The sequence below is a fragment of the Silene latifolia genome, chromosome 11 (genome assembly GCF_048544455.1).
Source record: "Silene latifolia isolate original U9 population chromosome 11, ASM4854445v1, whole genome shotgun sequence".
Taxonomy (NCBI): Eukaryota; Viridiplantae; Streptophyta; class Magnoliopsida; order Caryophyllales; family Caryophyllaceae; genus Silene; species Silene latifolia.
The window spans coordinates 77,969,788-77,975,954 of NC_133536.1; the positions used below are offsets into that span (position 1 = coordinate 77,969,788).

The following is a 6,167-nucleotide window of genomic DNA, read 5'->3' on the forward strand; positions in this document are numbered from 1 at the left end:
ATTTATTTATTAAATGAGTCTTTCATCATTCATTTGCATTGAGTGAGTCGGTAATTGGCATGTTATATGGTATATCGTATTTGTTGTCTTGTCTTGTATGTCAGAGGACTTGGTGGTTTGATTGGTTACTTGTTTTGGAGACGTAAGACGGTTGGGAGACCGTCTTGCGCGTAAGTCACATCTTGGAGCTTCCCACTCCAAGAGGGATGTGCACATTAATGGCTTGAGTTACGGAGGGACTCGTGTGGTTGAGACACGACGTCTAGCAGGGGACCCGGTTGGCTTCCGGACCCGGTACGTCTAAGCATGTCCCGGTACCTGTTTGTGATAATCGGTATGTCTGGGCGTGTCCCGGTACCGTAGTGGTGGTTGTTGATGGTGGTTCACTCATATCACAGTCATGTTGCATGTTCACACTCGACTCGTGTCACACTTTATTTATTTAATGGAACTGGCATTTGTGTGTCTGTGCATTGTCACCTATCTCTTTTGGGGTGGCCTTAAGGTGACTCATAATTGCGCACATTTAGTCCCCTAATTGAACCCATTTTGCATATTAATATAGCATTTCACGCCCATTTTATCCGTCAATTCCTTCCTATTTGGCTTTCCTATTGCATTGTATATGTTTTGTAGGAAAGAAGTTAATGAGGCGGAAATTCCTCTCTCCCGTGCATATTTTGAAGCTTTTTGTCGATATTGGATGGACTAGTATGAACAGGAGGCAAGAATAATGACCAAGGATGTAGGAATAAAGAGTATATAGAAGGATCATAGGCTTAAAAGCAAGGATGACGAGAAGGAAGCCATTACATAAAGAAATTGCTCGGAACCCAAACCAAGAGTTGCTCCTTTGGTTCTGAAAGTATACTATATGAAACGGCGTCAAAAAATCAAGTGGTCTAGGCTTTTGAATCACTCCAATAGGAGTCCGGATGAGGAAATGACGTCCGTTTTACGATCCGAGCTCAAATAGACAAGCTGTCCGCCAATCCGCGCGTCCCGAGACTCAAGACGCTCGTCCCCAGACCCAAGACGAGCATCTCCCCTTCAAGACGCTCGTCTTCCTTTCCTAATATCCGAGCGTCCTGCAGCCAAGACGCCCGTCTTGCAGCCAGACAATCCGAGCGTCCCGCAGCCAAGACGCTCGTCTTGCAGCCAGACAATCCGAGCGTCTCCTCCACGATCCGCTCAGATCCCGAGAGAGGACCTCCGGCCAAGACTCCAGACACGCGGGACGAGGATATTATGGCGGGACTAGCAACGTGATATGCGTATCTCCTTCGAGAGGAACATTTTCCTACTCAACACTTAGCAATGCTATTTACTAATCTACCCTTGCTTAACCAAATTATGTACCACTATATATACTCCATTTGTAATAATCAAAGGACAAAGTTTTCTTAGATTAAATCAAGCTCTCTTAGCTAGAAAGAAATCCTCTTAGATTAGATTAGGAGTAGATTAGAATAGATAAACCTCAATCATTACACAAATTACACATTAATCTTTCCTTAATTATTGTTCAAGCTTTATTATTATTGGGTAATTGAAGATTATTGGGTTATTATTGGAGAATTGACAACTCTTCATCAATCAATCAAGTTTTCTTCTTTTATTCTATGCTTTATTATTTGGATCATCTTAAGTTTGGTATAATTCCTTTACTCTTTACTCTTTATTGTTTATTTCTTCACTCTCTTATCATGTTTATACTTGTTGTGATGATTGACACCATTAATGACATGTTTCTCATGATAATGAGTGAGTAGTTCTTTGACTAGGATTAATGGGGAATTAGGGGAAACAAACATGGGGATTAATCATGCTTAATTTAATATGTCTCCATAATTAATTTGCTTGCTTGTTGTGATGTCAACCTATGCACATGTTATGTTTGATGAAATGCTAAGCCTATGAATCCTTGCATTTTACCCATCTCTTATCTATTCAACAAGATTTGTAAGATATAAACCAACTCGAGTCTTGTTAGACCATGTGTAGAAGTGGATAGGAGGAAAGTAAGTCGACTTGTAGGTGTTGTACAATCTAATCGATTCGGCTCTGGGACCCAACTCTTCCTATGAACCGTAAGACATAAACCAACTCGGTTCCTCCACAACATTAATTGCTTGCAACTTTGTAAACATGTTTGTATGATCAACACCATGAATCCCCTATGACCCTATGATATCCTAGTACTCTTTAATACTTGTTTACACCTCTATTTAATTTATTGCTCTCATTAGTCTAGAACACAACTACAAACCCAAATCAATTGTGACACTAGCATAAATTGAGATAGATAGACTTAGAACCCAAAGCACACCGTCCCGTGGACCGACCTCGACTTAACCACTAACTAGTTGTTTGTTGAGAATTATAAATGTGTTTGATTGGGAGACCCGACGACAATCTTCCCCATCAAAATGGTGCCGTTGCCGGGGACGGTGTTATGTGATTAAGTTCTTGTTTGTTTGTCTATTTTAATTTTTGCTCTAACTTTGAGGAACTTGTTCCTCAAGATCGTTCTTACCATTCTTGTGTAGTTTCCTTGCTTGTAGTTATTTCCTTGTGTTAGCTATGATGGCTCAAGACTTGGCATATGGAGTATGTGGTCAACACAAACCTACCTTACTATTCATACAATGAAAATCCTAACTACTACCCTAAATTTTCCCACCAAAATCACCACATCCAATATCCACAACAACCAACCACCCAATACCCACTTCATAATGAATTTCAATTGCCACAATACAACCACTTTCACACCCACCCACAACAAGAAGATGAACCCATTCAAAATGTAATTCTCCAAATGATGGGAGATCAACAAAACTTCTTCAAACAAATGCTAGGAGAGAGCCAAAATAAAGACAATGTTCTTCAAGGCATTGTTACCCAAGGTGAGGAGTTGAAAATTCGAATTGGCCAAATAAAGGCAACCCAAGCAACCACTCCTCATGAATTCTTGAGCATTGACCATGAATGTGAATTTGAGGTAATGACCTTTGATGAAGAAGATATAAAGTGGGAAGAGCCAATCTCCTTGAGCTCTTGTGAGTATGAAAGTGTTGTATTTGATGAAAAAGACATGAGGTTAAGTAAGTGATGTGACCACAATTTAAGCACATTTAGTCCCCGAATTAGCCTGGTTCCCATGCTTTTTAGTGCATATTTGGGTCATTTATTGTCTTTAGTCCTTTGTTTTGCATATTCTTTGAGGTTTTGTGTCCTTGGTTGGAAAGGAGTGCAAACCTTGCATTTTCATGGCAAAATGAAGCTAAATTGATTGAATTCAATGACCAAGCATCAAGGAGAGACAAGATTAGAAGGCCTTTGTACATACTATAGTAGATGGGCAATGATGAGAAAAGATCCTTGCATCCCCGAGGAAATCCTCAAGGATTCTATGAAGAAAAAGGAAGAAAAGAAGAAGGAACGAAGCTGTAAGACAATCCGAGCGGATTATCTACAAGCCGCCCGTCCAAAAGGTAGAATCCGAGCGTCTTCCCCCAGTGGACGCCCATCCAAAACACCACAAATCCGCCCGTCTTCCCCAGCTGGACGCCCATCCAGAATCACCAGAATCCGCCCGTCTCGTGCCCTGGACGCTTGGATTGTGAGTCAGCCACTTCGTCTTCTACAAGCTTCATGAAAGGATGCGCATATTTTTCTAAGACCGGCGAAAAGGAGACCGAAGTCTCCCTAGAGACCGGCGATTCCTCAAGGACTTAATCGTCATTTAAGCCCTTAGTTAACCCTAATTTATATACCTAATCCCCACTATAAATACCCCATTAGTCTAATTAGAGGAGCATGTTCTTCTAAGCAATCTTTAGTGTAGTTATTATCAATCTCTCTTTAATCTTGTAATCAATATTTAATCAAGTTTTAATACAAGTTTCATTTCCTTAATCTCTCTTTTGTTCATCCTTTATTTTGGGTAATTGAAGATTATTTGGGTTATTATTGGGAGATTGACAACCTTCCAATCAAGCATCAAGTAATTCTATTATTCTTTGCTTTATTATTGGAATCATTAGTAGGTATAATTCTCTTAATCCCTTTTTTAATTATCTTCATTTATTCATCATGTTTCACTTTGTTGGTATGATTGACAACCTTGCTAGCATGTTCAACATGATAATGAGTGAGTAGTTTCCTTACCTAGGGTTAATGGGTAATTAGGGGAAACCAACATGGGGGATGATTCATGCTTAATTTAATATATTTTCATAGTTTATTTGCTTGCTTGTTGTGATCTCAACTTATGCACATGTTATGTTTGATGAAATGCGAGCCTATGAATCCTTGCATTTTTTACCCATCACCTATCTTTTCAATGAGACTTGTAAGGCATAAACCAACTCGAGTCTCATTAGACCATGCATATAGTTGAGTAGGGAAGATTAAGTCGACTTGTAGGTGTTGTACAATCTAATCGATTCGGCTCCGGGACCCTAACTTTCCTAGGATTGTAAGATATAAACCAACTCCATCACAACAATAATTGCTTGCTTATAATTTGAGAATATTTTTGTATGATCAATTCCCATGAATCCCCTATGACCCCATGACACCCTAGTGCCTTTTATCAATTGTTTACATCCCTTTTTAATCATCTTGCTTGTTTACTTTTATTGCTATTTAGTTTAGTGATCTTCTACTTCAAACCCCAAATTGTGACACCCTTAGACACCGCTAGTTGCAATAGAAAATCTCATCTCAATTCCCGTCCCTTGGGATCTGACCTTTACTTGCCTCTTTACTAATTGTAGAGTTTTTGGTAGAGTTATAAATTGTGTTTTGGTCTAGGTGCTCCTAACGACAAGTACCGAAAACTAAACCTGGACACGACCAAAAATGGCGCCGTTGCCGGGGACGGTGTTAACTTGATTTAGATTTTCTTATATTGTTATTAGTTGTGTCTTTCTTTGCCTTGGGGAAGTAAAACTCCTCAAGGTTTGTTCTAATTATTTTCGAGTTGTTTGATATTTTGCATGTCTAGAAGATCACAAGGTAACTTGTTACCCTTTGATCACGAAATTGAAAGGACTTTGACAAACAATAGAAGACTTGCTAGGAGAACTTTGAGAGGTATTGGTGAGGTTATTCAACCAAACAATATTGAGTTCATCAACCCTTTTGCAAGAGAAGGTGAGGAGAACCCAACACAAAATCAACCCACAATGCCTAAGTTTTCATCACATTCCTTACCCACCGAGGAGAACCTACCTAATGGTAATCCCACACTACAACACTTAACCGGAAATTTTATTGCCAAATCCGCATTTATCCAATTAGTCGAAAGAAGCCAATTTGGGGGGATGCCTAGTGAAGACCCTCACTCTCATATGGAAACTTTTTGTGACTATTGTGATGCGATTTCTCAAACCGGTGTAACTCAAGACCAAATTCGATGGGTCTTATTTCCTTTTTCTCTAATTGGCACCGCGAAACAATGGTTGAAGGGCCTTGATAGGGCTACTCTCGGAATTGATTCTTGGAAGAAATTGGCTCTAGCTTTCTACAAAAAGTTCTACCCACCGGAAAAGACTAACATGCTAAGAGCTCAAATTACGGGCTTTAAGCAAAGAGATGAAGAATCTTTGTATGAATCTTGGGAGCGATTCAAAGGAATTTATCGCTCATGTCCTCACCATGGACTTAGCGAGTGGTTCTTGGTACAACAATTTTGGAACGGTCTTTATGAATACTCAAGAAACATTCTCAACATGGGATCAAATGTAATGTTCACCGAAGTTGACGACAATCAAACTTGGAACAAGATTGAGGAAATGGCGGTCCATAACTCACAATATAGTAGACCTCGCAAGGCTACTAGAGGAGGAAAGCATGAAGTGGACTCCATTACTCAGTTGGGTGCTCAACTTAGTGCTCACATTGATACCATCAACTTGAAGTTTGAAAAAACTATGGCTAGGTTTGAAGAAGCCTCAAAATCACCAAAGCATCATGTTAATGCCATGACGGTATCTTCATCAATCCCAAGTGGGATATGTGAGAATTGTGGAACTTTGGGACATGACCAAAGTGAATGTAGGGGAACAAATGAACAAGTGAATGCTTTTCAAGCATACAAGAGTGGTACCCCTTACTCCAATTATTACAATGAAAACACCAAATTCCACCCAAATCTC

At 39.7% G+C, this 6,167-nt stretch overlaps 1 non-coding gene across 1 annotated transcript; it reads right to left on the reverse strand.

The window, feature by feature from the left end:
• Window positions 1-5,567: 5,567 nt before the first annotated feature.
• LOC141615549 (small nucleolar RNA R71) lies at window positions 5,568-5,674 on the reverse strand. The gene has a single exon (XR_012529965.1). It is a non-coding gene; the product is annotated as a small nucleolar RNA R71 (small nucleolar RNA).
• Between the last annotated feature and the right edge of the window lie 493 nt (window positions 5,675-6,167).